Genomic DNA, 23,111 nt, shown 5'->3' with positions numbered 1-23,111 from the left:
GTTGTGGAGACCAAGGCTCTTAGTATGTAAATGAAGCCTCACAGGTGGCAGCCCGCAGAGAGAATAGGTGGAAAATGTCTCTTTCCGGATTTCAAAGGTGTCAGGCTCTCAGTTAATCTCACCAGATGTGAGAAAGCCTAGAAAGGGAGAGGTCTGGCTACATTAATGGAGCATTAATCTAATGCAAATTTTTCCCACAAAGAAAGGCTTTGCAGAGTCATTTTAGTCTGACGCTCCTGTGGCAGCCATTTCAAAATATGTTAAAAGAAATATATTTTGGGATAAAATCATTTTTACTTCCTTCAGCATCTGCTATCTGCCATGTTATGCTGTATACCAGAAAGTAAGGAAAGTAAGCTGCATTATATAGGGTTAATAAAACCTGTCTGATGAGATTTTATGGTTTGTAGGGCATGACCCCTGCCAAGTCCCTTAGATAGGAATTTGAGCAAAAGAAAAAGAAGGTCATAGTCCTCACATTTAAAAACTATTATTTTATGTTTCACACAACTTATTGTATTTGTAAGTGATATATAATTATAGATTTCTGATTGTCATAATATTTTAATATACTTTTTCTTTTTTATGTGCTGAAATGTGCTCTGTATGCCATGTTTTTGTACTCTACACAAATCCTCCATTCCATGTCTCTTTATTCTTCAGTATATTTAGTATATTTTTTGTCATAGTAATTATACTTTAACACATTACTTACATGTGGACTTCTTTAACCACTCATGACTCTCAGATTGTGTTCACGACAATAAAATGACATTTTTCTTAGTTTCTTATTTGTAGACCAGGTCCAGACTGACCACTGCAGGACTGTAACAGAGAATTGCTTTCTGATTTATTGCAATGCTGTCAAAGATTTAGATATAAATGTAAAGAGGGGCTCTAGATCACAAATATTACTTTATTTAATTAATTTAATACATTAAATAGGTGCTGAACTTCTAGAAGTTCCAAGTTGCTGTGTTTCTTCCTTATAAAGATAGTTAAGACATGGCTCATACCATCAAGGCACTTAAAGTCCGATGGGGGGATGAAATATTGTTTAGCAAGAGCTGTAAGAAAAGGACTTTTTATAAAAGTTCACAAGTTGAAAAGATTACAGAAGGGATATATAACGAGGCACATTTGGGATTTGAGCTTGCTATTTTATGGCCACGTAAGATTTAGAAAAATAGAAAGAGAAGGAGAGCATTGTAGGAAGAGCAAAGATAGAGTTGAAAAACACAAAACTTTTTCAAGAAACTGTGTGTCAGTTTGATGCCTACAACAGAAGCAGACACTAAGATGGTAAAAGGCCTACAAGGCATTCATTGAAGAAGGGGAAGGAGCTGAAGGAGACAGGGTGAGCCTTGAGATTAATGCAGGTTTAACACTTATAAAAGAAGAGGTGGACAACGAAGGATTTGATAGAGGCTGCGGACTAAGTGCAGGTCTAAGAAAAATTTGACCAGCTGATGGTGTAGCTGGAGCCAAGGTACCAGCACTAATTGCCTGGCCACTCAGGCTTTATTGGGAAGCAGCCCAGGGGAAGCATGGCCTCCGTATTGATGGGTGACCACTGAAGATGATGGGCATCTATGGCTCCTGCAACAGGGTTGAAGGAAATTTGAGTGGCAGATATCCATGGACACCTCATTCATCTGCAAGAATGCCAAGTGGTTTCCCTTGGCTGGAACATATACAATATAATGCAGGGAAGAAGGTAGAACCACATGAACCATGTGAAAGACCTGAAATGGCATGATTAGGACTCTGTACTTTATCTAATGGGAAGATGGAAAAGTTTTAGACTTGTGTGTAGAAATATCATTTAGAAAGATTTATTTAGGACTATATCTAAATCCATATACCTATGAAATTATTTTTAAGTGAGCATGTTGGCTGCACAAACCCACTTAGTATCTACTGTAGTAATTCAACTGAAAAATGATGACCCAGATGTTAGTGGTAGTGGTTGAAATGCAGTGTCAGGGAAACAGATTGATAACAGAATCAAATATTGGGATGAGGTAATAAGGAAATTGAATGAGAAGAGAAATTCTTCCCAAGTTTAAGTCTAGATTTCTTGAACAGTGTTGATGTCATCTGTTTATTCATGTATTCAACAAATATGTATTCTATTATGTGCCAAATACTATTTTAAACATCAGTGATACAAAGAGACAAAAACGGAGTTTACATTTGAGTGTGGTGAGATTATCATTATCAAGTGGTGATATCTGTAGGAAAAGAAAGGAGAGGGTATAGAGGAACAAGGAGTGCCAGGGAGGTGAGAAGAGTGATTTTTTAAAAATAGGATGATAAGGGACACCTCAGCAAAATGTTGGTTGAAAACAAATAGTTCACGAAGCAAGCCAGTGACTATCTGAGGGAAAATAACAAACAAAGGAACCTATAATGGCAGAGGGTTTGACTAACCATGCTTGATATGCTCAGCAGACAATAAGGGTCCAGAGAGTTGGAGAAAAGAGAGTGACAGGGAGGAGAGCAGAAAACAATTCCAAAGATTAACGGGCAATGTTGATTAGGGAGTGGGAGCTTTGATTAGGGAGTGGTATCTTTTAAGACAGTGCATAAAATCAAAGGTCATTTTTTGAACAGGGGAATAATGTGATCTGTCTTCACTCTTCACTCTGCTTACTCTTAAGAAAAGACCATAGGTGAGCAAGTTCAGAAACAGGGCAATCTTATGCAAAATGCTTTCAATACCAGGCAGAAGATGTTAGCAATGAGCATGGTGAGAAGATTTCAGATTTTGTATATATTAATCAGATATAATCAGATGTTAAAAATTGCTTCCCTGTCATTGTTATGGGTATTTACTTCTCAAAGTGTGGAATAATGGTAATAAACATATGTGTTATGTTACTTCAAATAGGAAAAGTAAACTGTATTGTGCATTCCATTGAGTGGAGCTGGTGATCTGTTTGGAATAAATAAAATATATCATTGTTCTTCCAGTAGTCTTCAGAAACATAGCTTTGTTTCACAAAATTTTATTATTACTCCCATTAATAGTTTTCATAGAAATTAAAGAAGACTTAGCAGATGCTGATTCATTTGTTAGAAATGTGATTTCTCTTCCTCATAGTTTAGCTCTTGATTTAGTACTGCTTCAGTGGAAAAGTCTTTCCTGACAGAGAGCCCACATCACAGATTTCCATATCACCACTTTGTCCTCCCACAGCCCTCCTTATGTTACCTGCTGTGACACTTATTCTTTGCAAATCTTGTGATTTAAACTTCTGTCTTCTCTTTAGCTGAGTAGTCCTTTCTACTGAATGAAACTTCTTCTTTGGCTTCATTATACAGCTATTTGATTTACCAATTAATAATGCATGTTTATAGTTATTCACATATTGAAAAGTCATAGCTTCTTATAAATTTACTAAACCTCATCCATTCTCAGAAATTTAAATGACTTACTATGCTAAATCTCCATATAGGAATGGGCTCCCAAGTGGAGATTTACATTTATTATTGTCTTTAAGAGATCTGTAACTGAAATGATGACAGTAAACTATTTAGGGCAGTGTTTGGCACATAGAAAATGCTCAACATGCCTTTTCACCCCCATTCCCATACTATCGTTTGGTGAAGGTTGGAAGGATAGATGTTATAAGTGGAGTACTTTCTTTAAACTATAAATATTTGTTTATTTTAATTTTCCTTGTATTTTAATTTTGATTAAAGCTTTGGTATAAAAACTAAATTTAATAATGTACTTATATCACTGCATTCTAATATTTTTGCCAGTTTTTTCCCAAATTCTTCCGATTTCTAAATTTGTACAGTTGCATAATGGGGCTATCAAGTATTCCACAAGGTAGTAATAGTCTTACAGTTTTGGCACATTATGGTATGCCAGTATTATTATTATTATTATTATTGTTGTTGTCATTCATTTGTTATTTTCTTAATTATTGAATAAAGCACATTTGAACAATTATAACTAGAATAATCAAATGGAGTGTTTCACCCTTGTTAATAAGAAAAACACTAGATATTGTGGCAGTTAGCATCTAAAGTGGATAATGTATTCGGTTATGTATAAAAGCTTAGAGTGAAGGACATAGAAATAAAATGTCATGGAATTTTAACTTGATATGAAAAGAGATAGTACAAATTTTAAGAAACTTTCTAAAAAATGCCCATCATAATTAAGAAAAAGAACCATAATTCCTCAGTCTCTCCAGGAAGAATGAATTATTGCCAGGGAGAAGCTGTAGCAGAGAATGGCAAAGCAAGTTTGAAATCCTAGCTTCTCCATTCTCCACTCTTACAAAATAAAGCTTTTTAACATTACATTTTTCTTTGAAACAATTAATTGAATTAACTCAAATATCATACTATCTAAGTAGAAATTTAAACGTATGACAGGAGTATAAAGGAAGGCCCTAGAATTATCTTACGCCCTACCTGGTGAGTATTAATAAGACCCTACATTTGTCAGTTTCTTTCACTTTATGTTTATGTCAAATCAAAATATTCTCAGTTCCTTTCCTCTTTTTTTTTAATTTCTCTCTTTCATAACTGACCAGAATAACCTTTCCCTTTATGCACCTTCCATAAGAATAATAATCTTGTTCTTCAAAATATATGTATTGGATTTAGGTGGGCTGTGTTTGGAGCAAAACAATTTCAAAACAAAGAAACATTAAAAATGATAGATGTAGGTGGATTATATTCCTTGGTGTCCTAAAACAGTTTTATCATTTGGTTATCTGCTTCTAAGCATTTTCTTTTAAACAGTAAGTTGCATTGTTTTTTGTCTCTATCACACTAATACACTGAAGGGTTGCGAACAGAAGTAGACATGACAATTGATTTATATTCCATTGGGACAACAGATGGCACCTAAAAAAATGTCTAAACTTAGGAAGAGCAAATCCTATTTTCAGATCAGGTTACAGAGTGCTTGATAGGGTACCACATAATTATATTCTCAAGTGTAAGAATAAACTAATATATATTGAGAACCATAAATCTATTAAAGAATTTCCTTTTTGTGTGAGATTATAACATTTTTGCTTATTAATGCCAATAATTCTATATGCTTGTATAATTCCTGTTTGGTTAGAGATTATAAATAACACATCAAAACACATTAGGCAACAATATATACTCCAACATTTTTTCTTATTTTTACTTGACTTTCATATTTTTACAGTTGTGTGGAACCAGTCCTTGTCTTGAGTTTTCTTTTCCTAGATAACATTATAAAGGAAACAACTTCTTGAGTGGTACTTCAGGAAATAAACATCCTCTTGGATTGTTTTCAAAACAAAACTATTTTGTATTGAATTTTACTCCATAACCTTTGCTATTATAGGGAGGTAGATAAACAGTGTCTTTTTTTTTTTTTTTTTTTTGTGAGGGAGTCTCACCCTGTTGCCAGGCTGAAGTGCAGCCTGGAGGCACCATTTTGGGTCATTGCAACCTCCGACTACATGGTTCAAGTGATTTTCCTGCCTCAGCCTCCCAAGTAGCTGGGATTACAGGCACAAGCAACCACGCCCAGTTAATTTTTGTATTTTTAGTAGAGACAAGGTTTTGCCATGTTGACCAGGATGATCTTCATCTTCTGGCCTTGTGATCCACCCACTTCAACCTCCCAAAGTGCTGTAATTACCGGCATGAGCCACCATGCCTGGCCAATAAACAGTGTCTTAGTCCATCCCAGCTGCTATAACAAAAATACCATAGAGCAGGTAGCTCAACAACAAAAATGTATTTATCACAGTTCTCGTGGCTGAGGACTCCAAGATCAACATGCTGACAGATTCAGTGTCTGGTGAAGACTTCGTTTTCTGGTTCATAGATATCTGTTGTGTCCTTGCCTGAGGAAAGGGCGAGGGAGTGCTCCCTCTTCACATTTACAAAGGCACTAATTCCATTGACCAGGGCAGCCTCGTGACCCAATCACCTACAAAAACCCCCACCTCTTAATGCCATTACCTTGGGGAAGGATTTCAACACATGAATTTTGAGAGAACACATTCAATCTATAGCTCTAAGATAGATATTTAAGCTAGCTAGCTAGATAGATGAGAGAGACAGAGAGAGACAGAGAGAGAGAGAGAGAGAGATTTCATCTCAATGAGATTAAAAAGGGTATGTACCTAGTCATGCTTCAGAAAGACTATAGTACAAAACTACAGTGGAATCCAAAAGGTTAAGGGCCCAAGCCTTACCACTAGAAATTCAAAACTCTTAAAGCAATTCAAGAGGTAGACTTTTAGTAGAATTACCTCATTTTATTAGAAATAAAAATATTTTTTATGTTGAAAACTTGGGTGTTTATTATTTATTAAAAATAGAAGTAATAAGCATCTAGTTAGCATTCAAGAAAAGTATTGCAAAAAATGAAAGTTACCAAATTTGAAAACTTTTTTTGATGTAAAGCTATATAACATATAAGTAATGCTGTCAATTAAAACTGGAATGTATAAATACTGGGAGAGCTTAGAAAAATCCTTAAAAGCTTTAGATCTTCAAAATTGTGAGATTTTGCATCTCAAAACTATGTACATATAGAAAATACATTTTATTGCACATAGTTACATAAGGGATTGGTTAAGGCAATTAAATTATAAAGGTTTGGGATGTGAGTAAATGATTCACTATTTTTTTTTTTTTGTCAAAAAGTTCTATGTTTTATTTTCCACAATTCAATTGGTCGACTTATGTAAAAATAAATTATTTTGATTACTTTCAGGTATGTCTAGACCCTCCCTTTCTGTTGAATTTTGGAACATTTTGATGCTTGATAGATGAAGTTTCATTGCAATATTATTGAAGATTTATTATATTTGTAGTAGAGGGGTCAATAACACTTCTTGGGACAATTTTCTAGACCATTCACCTTAGCTTTGTTCTGGGATACCATTTCTCAAACTGTGATTCCCAGACCATTTGCATAAGAATGCCAATGGATACTTTATAAAAAGTCAGATCTTTAGGCTCCACCCGAGAATATTTGGACATATATATCATGCAAGCTACAATTTTAACTAACTCCTTGTGTGATTATTGGGTGTATAAAGCCTACGAAGAAATGAAATTCAGGGAATAAATTGAACATCTTTTAATGTGCTTGTATAGCACCGAACTATTTTCTTCTCAAAAATATACAGTTAATTTCTGCATGTGGTCAACCATTATTTCAAAAGTTTTCTTTTGTTGGAAGAAAAAAATAAAGTTTTTAGCCTCTGAGAATCATCTTGTATACAGTTTTTGAAACTTACCAGCAGTAACAGATATTTCTAATGTAATACATATATCTAAGATTTATTTTTAATTTTAGTGTTTACTCATACATTATTATATAACAGAACACATGGTGCTTGTAGAGATTTTGAAATATTTACCATAATGCCACCACTATTTTTTTAAAGTATATTACATAAGAAATTCCTTCTCTGTCTCTTGGGTTTCAGCACTCAGAACTTCACCCTCCACTGTCAATAATTTGGGACTGATATCTTCATATAGATTAAGCATAGGAAAGAAAATGCAATGTCTTTTTCTCGCTCATCACAAGGTTCATGGCTGACATCCCTATAAAAAAGAAAGATTAACAACAGAAAAGCATAACAAATATATCCAACCAAAAAATTTAATGACATGGGAGTCCTGGGAAGTAAAGACCCTAAGTCCCAGGAAAAACTGTGTTTTTAAGGACGGTCATGCAGAAGTGTGATTGGCAGTCGAGAGGGTACTATCTAATGGTAAAAACATAGGGACCTCAGCAAAGGCTGTTCTAACTTTCCTGAGTTTGGGTGTCTTTATCCCTTTCCTCTGGGTATAGGTGAAGACCCCTCTAGAATGAGGCTTTTATGACCTGTTTTCAGGGGAAGTAGAACAGATAATTTTTTTGTGGCCTCAGGGGGGACATGGTGATAGATGGTCAGAGAGTGACCTTTCTGCTTCTGTGGTTTTCTCAGTTTTAAAATACTCAGTGTCAATGTACCATATTTGAGGGCATTGTGTTCTGAGCCTCACTAATACATACATAGAGATCAGTAGTCACGCCTAGTCTCCTCAGAATTACATCTCTCAGTGATTAAAAATAAACCTATTGCAAAACTCTACAGCTTCCAGTTACCAAACATTCAATTGCATAAACCATATTGTAACTTTGGTATTTTTTCCTGAGATTTATGAGTTAACAGGTTATTGAACCATTTTATTTTAAACATTCTCTTAGTATTGAATAAATTTTCTGAATTTTTTTGATACAATTTTAATAAATTTGTGTTATATGGAAAAAATTGTTAAAAGTAAGTTTGCTAGACAAATATTATGGTAACTTTAGTTTTAATAGATACTACCAAATTACTTTCACTATTACATAAATTTATATTCCTACCAAGGTTTTGCCAAGGGTAGAATTTATCAGTTTACAAATTTAAAAATTTTGCCAATTTCAGAATCAAAAATTATATTACATAGTGATATCCATTGGTTTTTTATAATATTTAGTGAGTTTAGTTTTTTATATTTCATCTTTTGTGATTTAAATGATGGTGATAATTTAATAAAATATGATTTCCAGTGGTTAAGCATGAAAGAGAAAAAAGAGTCACTGAACTATTAAATTTTATTTTATTGTCATTAAATAATTTGGCTTTCTTTGATTTTTTTCTGGTTTGACTGGGGGTTGAGGGAGTGGGCAGGCCAAGGATAGTGGATTTTCCTTAAAGAGGACTCTCTGAAGAGACTGCGCCTCTTCTTTGGGAGGTTAGCAAGAATGAATATGTAAATCTGAGTGTTCAGATTATTGCCTCAATTTGCTAGAATGGCATTTTGTCAAAATAAATGCCAGACTACTTAGAGTTTAGGAGCTTGATAAAAATACAGACAACCACTCCAGACTTACTGAGTTAGAATTCTGGAAGATGGGGCAAGAATCCGCATCTTCATATTGCCAAAATATAAGCTGTAATTTGAGTACCAATGCTTTCAGAAAAAAAAAATCAACTTACATAATTATTAGATTTTACATTCAAGAACTAAATTGAACCAATAATTAGAAATACCTACTACAGATCACAGTGATTTTTGTAAAAAAGAGAACTATTAAGATGCATGATTTACAGAGGAAATATACTTTAAGACTGAATATAATGATCCTAGATATTCTCTGTATAATTTAATCAGTGGGAATTGTAATGCTTAGATGAAACAGGAAAGGCTCAACATAAAACAGTTGTTTTGCTTGTTCTCTGTAATCATTATAAACAAACACAGCAGGTAGATTACCGAAACAATTGTGAGACTGAGGAGGAAAAGTTTAAAAGTAGTAAAGGCCACTTTCATGCAAACAGTAAGGTGTTAATACCTCTTACACTTCCATTGAAAGGCTGTCTACTTCTCTCTACATTTACTGTTGCTGATTTCAGAAACCTCTTAATAGCTAGTGACAGACTTAAATGAACTTTCTTTTTTGAACCTGTGATGGTGAAATGAGCCTCTCCTTTTCTTCACAGTAGTTAATGCTCGGAAACATTTAAATTTTCCGAGGTTAAATTTAATAATTGGTGTCTTTAAAGTTTTTTGGTAGGAAGACACAATCAAGGAGGTAAATCTTAATTTAGTCCATAATAAAACAAAGTAGCAATATTTAGGCATTAAAAACCTCTAAATGTAAAATAACTATTTTATTTAAAATATATTTTTGTATTAATAATATAATATTTTAACCTGCATGTTCTAGAGGCAAGGCTGAGAAAAATCAAGAACCTTTTAATTAATTTTGAAACACTCTGGATCACAGAATATTAAAACATAGAGGGAAGATTAATGAACTTTGTAAAAAAAAAAGTTCTTAGTCTTTTCCTTGATGTGACACAAAGGATGAATGATATTCACATGTCCAACATATTCCTGTGACTATACCCCCAAATTTGACAATCCCAGGATTTTTCTGAGAAGCAGAGCAATTATACCAAAGATTCTTTATCAATTAATCTGCTTAAATCTGTTCCCATTAGTACTGTTTATTCAACAATTTAATTAGAGCAAATTTCCTCACAGTAAATAAATGTAATGATTACTTTACCATAAAGTTTTGTGGTCTATATAAAGCAAATTCAGAAAGAAAGGAGATGGTCTATTATAGAGTGTGAAAAACACTAGCGTGATATAAGCTGCTCATTCTCAGCATAGACTGGGAAGCAAGAGAGAATTAAGCAGCCTTGTAACTGGTCTGATGCTTTTGAGACTGACATAATCCTATCACCCTATGGCTTTGATTTAAAGGTTTTTTTTTTTTTAGTTAGTAGATTGTTAAATTAAAAATGAGTTATTTTTTTCTTTTAAAAAATTGTACAGGTGAATAGAATTTCAAATTTATTTTCTTTTGGATATTGTTTTCTCCAATACCTAATGCCAATGCAGAAAACATGGGCTGACCCTACATTCAACTCAACTCTGTTTACTTGGGGTTTCCGAAGAATTCAGAGGGTGGAGAACAATACTGTTATATTTATGATGTTCTTTTCCTTAAGGACAATTCTTTTTTAAAAAAAAGCTTATTCATAGTCATTCTAGCAAATTATTAGAAAATGAGTAATATGATAGTTTTATGGAAATGTAAGTTAAATGCATTTTACTATATGCCTTAAAAAGTGAGAATTAAATGTGAAGCCAGTGGTTTTATTTAGAGTTTTTTTCAATATAAATGTTACTATAAAAGCATTCCCGTGCTCACTTTGGCAGCACATATACAGAGATTAGTATGGCCCCTGTGCAAGGATGACATGCAAATTTGTGAAGTGTTCCATATTTTTGCAGGTGTTGAATAATGAGAACACATGGACACAGGGAGGGGAGCACTACACACTGGGGTCTGTTGGGGGGAAATAGGGGAGGGACAGTGGGGGGTGGGGAGTTGGGGAGAGATAGCATGGGGAGAAATGCCACATATAGGTGAAGGGGAGGAAGGCAGCAAATCACACTGCCACGTATGCACCTATGCAACAATCTTGCATGTTCTTCACATGTATCCCAAAACCTAAAATGCAATTAAAAAAATAAATAAATAAATAAAAGCATTCCCCATCTTAAAATGTCAGGGAAGTTTTAAAAAATGTCAGGAAGACTGAAGTCTTAGGTGTCACTGATTTTTGTTTATACACCTTTCTAATGAGATAGGATGACAATTTTTAATTCAAAGACTTACCATTTTGTATTTAGTAACTTGGATGACAAGAAAGTAACATGTAAACACATTCTGTTAGGATTAGTCCTTGGTCATTATTATTATATTTTCACACAACAGGGTAATTTTAGGATTCAAAGTTGTTGTTTTCATTGTTTTTACAAAATAGTTGATGAGTTAAATGTGTCACTTCAGCAAATGTTTGAAAAAGCGTTATGTTTGCTTTATTTTTGCTGCTTTCAGTTTTGTGTACGTGATTCGAAACTGCAAGCAACAACCTGTTCAGAAATGAGTTTGAGATTTGGGATCAAACATATCTGCTCTAATGTTGACTTTGCCATTTACCTGTTGAAACAGAGACAGGCTATTTAATATTTTTGACTTTTAGTTTCCTCATACAAAACATGTAGATACCAATATTCACTCTTAAAGATATTATGATTAAATATGACAACTATGTAGCTCCTAATTTCCTAAACACACTAAACATAGGTTCTCTTTCCTTCTATTCCTCTTCCTTGAGGATAGAGACCACATTTCAGGCATCTTTACATATCCATCTTATAATAATGTATATTCCATGTGGCATGCAAAACTAACTTTTGTTGATCATTGCTTTTTGAAAAAATAAGCTTTTAATAAAGAAGCTTTACATATAAACCATATTTTATAAACTCCCATTTATTAACACTGAGTTATTTTAAAAGAAAATTTAAATGAGATACTGTTTTGATACATGTTGATCTTATTAATACTATTGCTTGTGATTGTACCCTGAATAGTTAGAAAGCATTTAGCATTGCCTTGCATTTATTGTACTTGTTTTACCCTGCTTTCTGAAGTTATTTTATTGTAAAATAAAAATGTGCTAGAATTTGACTAGAAGCTACCAAACCTAAGTGCTGTCATCACAACTGGTTCTAACCAAATGCAAATGATAAAGAACTACGGATTTTGAGTGACCTAGGGTTGCCAGACCTTTACTGGACCTAACTGAAGGCTTTTCTGACCAAGAACACTTACATCTACCTGATCCTATCCACCAAACTAGTCTTCAGTCTTTAATATTTTAGTATATCTTGAATGATACAGTCCCCTCGCTATCTCTCACGTTGACCAACATTTAAACCCCCCAAATTCTTCACCTATATCAGTGACTTACAAAGACCACTCCGCCACTGTCAGGCGTTCTGTTGATATACTCAGATTTTTGTTTTATTAGCTTTGGTGATTTTTTTAAAAAAAATTCTTTTAAAAAAGTATTAAAAGATAAAATCACATGGTTACAGAATGTCTACTTTGGGAAGACAGATGATTTTTTCACACTAATGAAGTGTGTACTATCCAGTAGGGTAGCTGTGAGCCACAGGTGGCAACTAAGCATTGAAATTTGACTAGTCCAAATTGAGATATTCTCTAAGTAATTCATAAGTCAGTACATAAAAACGGAAATATCTCATTCATAATATTTTGTATTGATTACAGGTCAAAGTGATGCAATTTTTGATACATGGGGTAAAATATATGATTAGAATTTATTTCATCTATTAACTGTCACTTTTGAATTATGACCAGTTAGTATTTAAAATTACCTACGTGGCATGCATACTTCTACTCTCTTTGAGTATTAAAACTGACTGACCCAGACTGGGTGTGGTGGCTCACACCTGTAGCACTTTGGGAGGCTGAGTCAGGTAGATCACCCGAGGTCAGGAGTTTGAGACCAACTTGGCTAATGTGGTGAAACCCCATCTCTACTAAAAATACAAAAATTAGCTGGGTATGGTAGCTGGCACCTGTAATCCCATCTACTCTACTCGGGAGGCTGAGACAGGAGAATCACTTGAACCTGGGAGGCAGAGGTTATAGTGAGGGGAGATTGCACCATTGCTCTCCAGTCTGGGCAACAAGAACGAAACTCCTTATCAAAATAATACTACTACTAATAATAAAATAAATAAGTGACCCAAATTTATGGCCTGCTTTCTAATGATTGTTAAGTATTCCACTGAGTTGATAGGTTAAACATGCAAAAACATTTCATTTCCATTTTAAAAATCCTGTGAGAAACAACCCTGAACTCTCATATCATCAAGCACACATATCATTTTTGAAAACTAAATGTCTTAAGGCAGGGTTATTTACGGAAGGAAAACATATTGTAGCATGTGATTCTCAAAGCCGTGTTCTCCAAAAAATTTGAGTCAGCTTTTACTTTTACCAGCACTATAGGAGACTGACTTTTCAAATTAGGATATCTTTTAATCTTAGTCTTTCAATATATGTACTGATTTTTCTTTCCCAATGTGATCACTAAATATTCTAATTAGCATGTGCCTTTTAAGCATAGCCTTAACTTTCTTAGATATAAAATCAAAGTGCCACCAAAAGAGTGACAATAGCAAAATTCCTATTTTTCATTTCAGGTGAAAAACTACTGGCCTTGCAGTAAAACCTGCTCGGCCCCTACTGAGCATAAGGCTTTATAGTTTTCCTGCCGATTATGTGACTCACAGTTTCTTCATTTCAAAATTAATGGTGGTTGTAGACACTATTTACCAGCAGAATTTTTGAAGTTCAGAATTAAAATTGGCTCAAGTCGTACTAGTATCCTCTAAATTATACTATTTTGGGGTATTTAGTATAATTTTTAGCCTTCACAGGTTTCTAACATGTATGATTATTTTGTGATTCATGAGCTTCCAAGCTCAATTCTATCTCACTGGGTTTTATTGGAGTTGAAGTTTAGTTTACATCTGAAGCCAGAATATAATTGTAGAGAATTGAAAAAACTTCAGGAAGGAATAATTGTACCTTTAAGTAGAAGATAAGCAAGTACTTGTTTTCATCTATTCTTTTAAAATTAGATGAATAAAATAACTCTTTTTTTTTTGGCAGATTAACAAAGCTAAACTCTTAGAGTGTGCTCTTTTAAAAAAAATGCTCAGCCATGGCAGAGAACATGCTTGTTTTTCTTTTCAGTTTGATCTGTCACCATTTAGTGGGCTTGCAATAAAAGAATGATCGAATGCATGATTAACATCATGTAAGCATGGTTCACTCTAGTTTTCTGACAAGATACCAAATCCTCTGAGTTTTATGTGAACAGTAATCCTAAGATCCAATGTCACCATAATTCCCCCAAGACAGCTTAAATATTTAGCATTCTGCTTTTAAATCAAATAATCCCTTAAGTTCATTCAGATTCCATTTTAAGAGATATACATATCAATATCTGCCTATCTATCTATCTATCTATCTTCATCTATCTATCTCTTTACACAGGCAGATACAAACACAAAGATATAATGGTACATATACTTTACCCCTTTGAATGCCCTAAGGGATTGTTGAAATGTGTCATTTGCTTCTTTTCATAGTACTCTAATAAAAATACATTAAAAACGTGTGCAATGTCAACAAATTCTGTCTTTTGGGAATGTCCAAAACTGCAGAAGAAACATGAAGAGGAGAGACATTTATTGTGATTACCAGACTGAAGTCTCAGCAGGCTAGGATTATTGTAAGTAAAATTGATTTTGTCCATGATTTGATTTTAATCTAGTTTAGCAGAATCATATTCTACAAGGAACAGATATTTAATTTAGTACATTATGATGAAAAGACTTTAGTTCACAGAGGTTTAATGCATTTGATATGATAAAAGCACTAACTGATTATTAGGCTTTTAAAAATAGTTACTCATTATTTTATTACCATTTAAATACTTTCCTCTGCTTGTAATGTTTATATTAAATCTAGAAAATATTTTAGGCTCTTGTACTGGTACCCAGGCTGATTGTCTCTATAAAATGCAGCAATTTAGGAAGGAATAAATAGGATTTAAAATTCGCTGCACAGGTTGTTTTTTTCTGATCTAGAGATTTTCCCGAGAAACCACTTGCCATAGAATGAGTTGGAGCTGTCTAGTTACAAGCTACAGTTGTAAACAAGGGTCTATGGAAAACAATCTCCTGTAATTTTCCAGTCTACTGTTTTCTAATATCAGGGAGTTAGAACACTTGGCAATTTTGAAGATGCTGCTCAACAGAGGTCTCCAGCACTTTAACAGTTGGAACCAGATGGGACAATTTTCTGAGGCTAACAGTGAGGCCAGGAGAACTATTCAAGCAAGGAAAAGAAGCAAAGGGGGATTCAGAGGGTGGAGTATCCTATTTCTTTTTTCTATTGAATAATTTATGCAAAATGTTCTTGCTCTCTCTCCAGTTTTCCTATAGGCTGGACTCTCGACACTATATAAATATCGTAACAATTCCTCATAGTCCCTGTCACTCTGCAACCTATTTGTTGTACATTTTTGTGTTGTAAGAAATAGAAACAATATCTACTTTGTGCACATTTGTGTTAAGGCTGCTCATTCCCGTTCTATAAATAAGCTATTAAAACCATGTCATCGCTCTATGTAATTAATTTGCTTCACAGACATTTTGTTACATAGAGTTATAAAATCAAACTCAGATGGCTCTATGCATGAAACATGCATTTTGCTATTGTTTTCAAAGTAATGAATTAAAAAGCATGTGAGACTTCCTGGGCAAATCAGCAGTATGGTATAGAGGGAAGGATGGTGACCATTATCAGAATGTGGTAGCTTTTTTTGTTTGCTTTGGAAAGCTTCTTAAATTCTATGAACCTCAGATTCATTTAGTTAGCTAAATGGAATTTTAGTAATATCTACCTGCAAGAGTTATTGTAAGTATTAAAATTATGCAAAGTAGTTAAAGCACCTCCCCAAGCTTAGCATGTAGTTGGCCCTTAATAAATGGTAGCTGCTGCTTCTGGTATTTATGCTTCCTGGCTTTTTGTAGTAGATGGTCCCTTGTGAATGGTACACAATGAATTGTGGGCTGGTATGAAGTTTATCCCTGCTGGACTGGAGCATGTAATTGCTTGTGGGAGATTGTCCAGAACTCTCTACCTCCCTCTGCCATAGCAACCAGCAATGTTACAGGTAGTACTTGCTTCATCAGCTAAGACCCCAAGGTGAGTACAACTCACAATAGAGCCTCCTGCTGACCTGAGATGGACTTGTAGTATGAGTAGGTAATACACCTTGTTTGCTTTAAGCCATGAAGAATCTGGGGCTATTTTCTGCAACATAATCTATCCTATCCTGATTTGCATAACCTTTTAGTATAGTATATTAATACCATCATAATTTCACCTCTTGGGCTCTACTTAGCACTTTTTAACAATAAAAGCTGATCTTGATTAGGAAGCTTTAATGCATGTTTTCTGGATTGCTTCTCTTCCCTCTTAAAGAAAAATGAATATATCCTGTTTTTCTGAAACATATTAGAAAGGATCAAATCTATATTATCAATTTAATTAAACTAACGTATGTTTTGCTAATTTCTCCACAATTGTCTTGGGACACAAATTCACTACCAAATCATCTGACTTCAGAGTTTTATAATTCTGTAGATTGCTGTATGAAATATATCTGTATACAATTTTGCAAGTTCAAGAACAAAGGAATAGTTCTTTAAGACCAGTATTTCAGATGTTGTACAGAACACACAGTTGTTCACAGTTCCTGATGATTCTCTTTTTCTTCCTTTTCAACATATATCAGCTTCTGCAAATGTGAGCTAACAATATACAATATGCAATATGCAGTCATACAGTAAAATACCAGGAGATGTGCTTGCCTTTTACATTATCTGAGATGGTTAACATTGTGAAAGAAATCTTACATCCTCTGCAGATTTCTCTCTTCCCATTCTTGGGAACTGCAGAGAAGGCTTTTCTTTTGTCAGATGACTCTGTAGCATGCTTGTGCCCATTCAGATCAACACTGGAATTTTTCCTGCAATATGTTGAGGGATTTGGGACACAGGTCACAAGCTTAAATGTGTTGCATTTTTTCACTTTTTAATCTATCTATCTAATCTCTCCAATTTCTTGTCTGTGTTTCACTATCTATTTGGGTAAATAAGATTGATAGTGGTACCTCGGTATGCTGTCACTTGGGGCCAGGTGAAACAGTGTAAGACACATCGCCCAAGCTGAATCAAGGGAGTACTTCTTCAGGACCATGCCTTATCAGTAATCTTTGACTTCCACCAGCTGGAACTGCTAGAGTGCTTTACTCTTTCCCTTCCTCCTCAAAATTCAGGAGTAATGAGAATTCTCTGCCGTTGCCGCCTACTAGCCCTGTACTGAGATTACATCAGTTCATTTAGCTGGAGCTTTTCAGGCACTCCTTGGCAGGAATTGATTTCCTTATTTTAGTCCTTTTGCTTTTGGATTCTGCCCAAAAGACGATTCAAGAAAGTGAATGCTGCTCTTACAAGGTCTGTTTCAGATAATTACCTGAAAATGTTGGAGAATGTAAGGCAGTAGGAAGGTTGTTTATCTTTATCTGTAACCCCACAAAGAAAATGTAGAATGCACTTTTTAAAAAGCACCTTTCTTTTTGAGAGTTTGTTGAGGGGTAAGAGACGTGAAGGGGAATGAGAAAGTTAATTGATTTGCCTTTCAAATAGCTTTATTGTAAATATTCTAAAGGCAAAAGGTCCAGGAATGACACCACTAAAAAGTAAAATGTTTAAAAAGGACATGTATTTTTAAACCAATCATTTTTTCATCAGTCATGATGTCATTTCAGATGTGCTTCTTGCCAGTTTTTAAACCACAGCTTCTGTGCACTTGAATATAGCAATTATTTTGTAACTATGCTGGATATACATACATATATATATATATATATAGAGAGAGAGAGAGAGAGAGAAAGAAACAGAAAGACATGGTTGAAATATTGTTCTTACTTTCAAATACTTTGCAGTTCAGTTGAGGCAGTCAAATAAACAACAACAAAAAAATAATGTCTGTTGATCACTTCTGTGATTGAAAGAAGCCCAAGGTACGCTCTCCAAAAGTATCTCTTAACTGGTTAAATTAGGGTAATGGAAACAGTGGGAGATTTGGGTGGGGGAGAATGATACTTACTTGAAAGAAAAGGTTTAAGTTTTGTTTTTGTTTTCAGTGCTACTCAACAACACATATTATCTTTCTCCATATTTCATCTGACATGATCTAACTTCGTATGAGTAGAAAAACAGTAATTAAATTTTTAAAAGTCACTTAACTTGTCAGCTGTTGAAAATGTAGCTTTATTTGGTTCTTTAATCATAATTTTTAAAAATAGGACAAACCAGAATTTATTTGTCAAATAAAGTACTCTTACATCCTTCACAAAGATGTTAGGCATATTAGTTCTAGTTTAAATGATATTAAAGAAAGCCTTTAAAGAGAATGCAGCATAGAAGCTTCATATATTCCTAGTCATGAGGAAGTATGGAGGGAAAAATCCAGTTCACAACATCTAGGAAAGGATGGAGTAGATGAACTAGGTCTTTATTAATTCGATACCCTACTTGGGTCTGAATCAGTGATTATTGCTTTGAGAGCGATTTAAGGAAGCTAATTTGGGGAAGGAGGAGGAATTGGAAGCTAAGAGGCTGATTTAAAATGCCATCATATTTCTAGTATATGGTGAGAATTATCAGAATTGTGGTGCTGGCAGTGAGAATGGAAATGAAGGAATTAATAAAATAGTCATTTCAAAACAAAGCAAAAACAATACTCAGGTCTTACAGAGTGACAGACAGGTGAGAAAAAAGAATAGAAATCATTTATTTGTGAAGTGACATAGCAGATTAAAAAACAACAACCAGAAAGAAAGCCAAGCGTTTGTGCTTGAAGAAATCCTAGAGGTGAAGCTTAGCCCTCCACTTCTAAGATGTGAGAGTGTAAGGAAATTACCTCACTTTTCAGAACTTCCATTTTCTCCTGGGTAAAATGGGAGTAATAGTGCATACAGCATAGGGTTGCTGTAAAAATGATACAGAATAAAGCATGGGAAATACTCACCATAGATGATCTCTTTTGCTCCTCTTGAGTGCCAAGACGGGCTCAGACACTTCATCTGTTTGACTTCATGAAATCCTTCCCGCGATGTGTTATTTGCCTTCCTTTGTGAATTGTCATAGTGAAGATCAAGTGATGTTAGTAACCTGCCCAAAGTCACACAGATAGTGATAGCACAGCTGGAATTCATATCCTGGTATCTCTGAATTCAGAGCCACACCCCTGCATATTCATACCCCCTACACAGCTCATACTCAATAATTAGCATCTCTCCATTTTACAAACAGTGTTTGTTAAATTTTTTGAGCATATAGTGAAGAGCTCTCATGCAGAAGAAAAGCCAAACAAAAAACAACAGAAAACATGGATATAAAATGTTGGTGTTATAAATGCTGTTAAGGCATTAAACACCTCTGAGAAACTGGTAGCTTCAAAGTTAATTTCTACAAAATTAAAAAAAAGATTAATAAGAAAATCAGTGCCACAATAGAAATAAATGCATCTCTTCATTCAAGATGGATTCCTCTCTTAAGCTTCCTGTATTACCTCATATGATTAGGCACCTGTTATTATTAGCTTCATTATTGTCTTGAAAGGACACTTGGGCCCTCAGGTTCCTGGGCTCTCTTTCCAAGACAGCCACATGGCTGTACTTCCTGTATAATCCAGGTCACTGCTCAATCATGAGAGGCTGACCACTTCATCTGCAGTCACCCTGAATAACATGTTGCATTCCATACCTTGCTGTATTTTTCTTTATAGCACTTATAATTATTTTTTAACAGTATATATTTTGAAATTTGTGTTTTTTTTACTCCTGTCTCCCCATTGGAACATCAGATTCACGAGATCATGAACTTTGTGTTTTGTTCTCAGCACCTAAAATAATGCTAGCATGCAGTAAGTAGGCAGCTGATGTCTATTTCATAAATGAATGAAAGCTTCTAGGTAGCAAGAAGCTATACGTGAACAACCATGCAACTATGCTTGCTGTTGTAGATAAAGGGAGAAAGAACAGGAAGGAGAGGTCCAAGTTATGCCTGAAATTCTGGTTCGGGATGCTTGAGTAGCCCTGTGAGAGCTCAGACTCTCCTAGGGAACAGCTGTGTAACAAGAGGAAGAAGAGAACAGCATGAAGTCAAGTCAGGTGCAGTTGGAATGCCCTATCTTATGCTGTGGTAATCTACTAAAATGCCCCTTAAGCAGTCTTTATTTCAATATTTCAATAAATATTGAAAGACCTTTCTTTTTAAAAACGGCACCTTAAAAACAAGGAGAGTTAATTAATTGTTAATTAAAAAGTTAATGCATACACTGACAATTAATTTCAGGATTTGGGCTTCCCCGTGCCAGATGATCTCCATCTCCATCTAAAAGTGCTTTTCAAAGATGTGCTAGCATATGAATACAATTATTTGTACCTGTTTGAGAGTCATACGTGAGCCAGTTACACAGTGTTTCTGTTTGACATTGATCATGGGCATGCTGTTATTGCTGTTTAAGATTACCCACCTTCTTCAAAGCATGAAAGTCTGTTCACTCTCATTTATAGGAATGCTTTTGTGGTGGGAGGAAAAGTATGTGTAGTTATAAGTTCAGTTACAACTCCTGGTTTATCAGTGGCAGTGTTCTAGACTAGACCGTAGCCCTGACGAGGGCAATGCAGTGAAAAATAAGGATCATGCTGAGTACAATGGAAACTTAAAATGAGGTTGGGTTTAAATTCACAGCTGGGACTTGCACACTTGGCACAGGAGAACACAAGGTCACTATAGTAAGATAAGGAGCGTTCAATCATACCCTGCAGAGAAGCTAAGATACTGGTTTTGTGGCTCTTGTTTAAAAGCCTAGAACTTTTTCTTGGATTATGTATATGTTTGCATGTGAGTGTGTGTGTGTGTGTGTGTGTTTATACACATAGACACAAAGATGTATGTATGTGTACATATGTGAACAAACAAGCTTTATTTACATACTGAGAGATAAAATTTCTGAAGTCATGAAAATTCCTTTTCTAATAACATAGCAAACAGTCTTTTACAATGTTTTAATAAAAACAGAAAATATCAGATAATATAATGTATAAGAACTCTGACATAATGCCTTCTTGTAAATTTAAACCTATTTTTAGGTACACTGCTATTCAAATTGAATATAAATTAAGAACATGTAAGAAAAATTTAATTTTTTGAATTTTAATTACACATTTATAATTACAGAGTTTCAGAGAATAACACTATGAGTCAGAAAAAAAAATCAACAACAATATAAAATTGCAAGGAAGGAAAAGGAAAAAAAGACCACATTTTACTAGTTGGCTTATGATGGTGAGGTGTATTGATTGACCTTGGTTTTTTTTGGATGGTCATAATATTTATCCTCAAAGCAAATTTAAAAGCTAAGTATCATGTCTATTTTTAGAGGAAAACCCCCAGAATTTCTGAGTCATTCAATAATTTGGTCACAGCCAAACTGTCATTTGTAGAATTAGGATTCAGACCTAGATCTTTCTCAATTCAAAGTCAATATTTATTATATCTGGTCTTATCCAAGTTTCATTCCCACCCCCCAACTACTTTGTGACATATAGGTGATTTTTATGAATGGTAAATGATACTATAGTTGTTGTTTTGTATTTAAAGCCTATGATCTGTTTGCCATGCCTCCCCAGGAAAAAAATTGCCATATAATATATCAGTGATACTGAATTCTAGGAAATCCAAGGCGTGTTATCCTTCCACTCATTTGCTTATTTCTAAGAAACCATGCCAGTGAGATGAACAGTCATCAAGACTAAAAAAGGTCATGCTTCTCTTTGTTGTGAAGTCAGCTTCAGCACCTCTTTCCCAAGCTCCTGTCAATCAGATTGAGGCCCAGTTAGTTCCATTCAGCAACCAAGCAGCCACTACTCTTGGGAAAGTATGTTTTGTATTATGCATTTCAATCTGGAGAACACAAATCAGAATTCACAGGATAACTTTGTTAAGCTATGTGTATTCCTAGCCTCTAGGAGGCACTTCAAAATAGTGTGTCCTGAGTTGAGCACACTTGGTTTTCAAATAAGCCAATCTTTAACCAGAACTGGTAAAAAGACAAGAATATTAAATTCATAGTTATAATCTTTATATTTAAAATTAAGTATCTTTATGGTCATGAATCTGAGAGTATACGACACATACGGTAGTAATATAGACACAGAATAAAAAATTGTCCATCTTTGTGTAGAAAATTCTTTGTACAGTGTATGTAAAATTCTACCTCCATTACCAGTGCTGTCTTAAAAGTTTGAGTTGAATCTACCCTTCTTGTCTTTGTGATAGTGTGATAGATGATGATGATGATGATGATAAAGCATCCTCTGACGCTCACTAAGTACCAAGCACTATGCTAAGCGCTTTACCTATATTATCCCATATTATTGTCATAATATATCATAACCAAGTTATCATTTTTATCCTCACTTTGCAGAGGAGGAAATACATGAATGAAGAGGTTAATTAGTCAAGGTTTACACATTATTATAGAGCCATGATTTGAACAAAGGCATTATGACTTCAGAACATGGGCTCCTCAGTTTACATTCTGTTGTCTCTCATGAAAAGCAAGTAACTCCAAGGAATTTAGGGGTTATCCCTAAATTATTCCCCAGAGACACCCTTCTATCAAGAAATCTTCTTTATCATCTGTAATATTGAACCTCTGTCCTCTCTTTTGGTGAGTATAATTAATAATTGACTATGCATCTTATTGGCAGCAGGAAACCAAATAAACACAGAGATACAAAAATAGACATAGAGATACATAGATAGATGGTATCTGGTCAGCTAGCTAAATAGAATAGATGCAGCAATCAAATCTAGAAATAATCACATTTTTGTTAATTAGGCCTTCAGTGCTATTTTTTAAGTGCCAACCTTTCTTCTACACAAATAAGAACTTGACTCTTAAATAAGTAAATTGTAACCCTGGCCTCATTTAGTACATTAACCACCTTATGAGAATTGATAAGACCTCTTACAAACAGCTTAATATATGCAAC

At 34.5% G+C, this 23,111-nt stretch overlaps 1 protein-coding gene and 1 pseudogene across 6 annotated transcripts in view; both read left to right on the top strand.

Moving 5' to 3' along the window:
* The window catches only part of PCDH9 (protocadherin 9), a 926,664-nt gene that overhangs the window by 150,897 nt on the left and 752,656 nt on the right, over positions 1 to 23,111 (top strand). The window lies entirely within an intron of this gene.
* LOC135271636 (U6 spliceosomal RNA) lies at positions 10,712 to 10,808 on the top strand (annotated as a pseudogene).

Source organism: Aotus nancymaae, unplaced genomic scaffold (assembly GCF_030222135.1).
Source record: "Aotus nancymaae isolate 86718 unplaced genomic scaffold, 86718_ANA_hifiasm-v0.15.2.pri h1tg000088l, whole genome shotgun sequence".
Classification (NCBI taxonomy): Eukaryota; Metazoa; Chordata; class Mammalia; order Primates; family Aotidae; genus Aotus; species Aotus nancymaae.
Note: the sequence above shows the minus strand (reverse complement) of the source record. Positions and strands in the feature narration are given on the sequence as shown.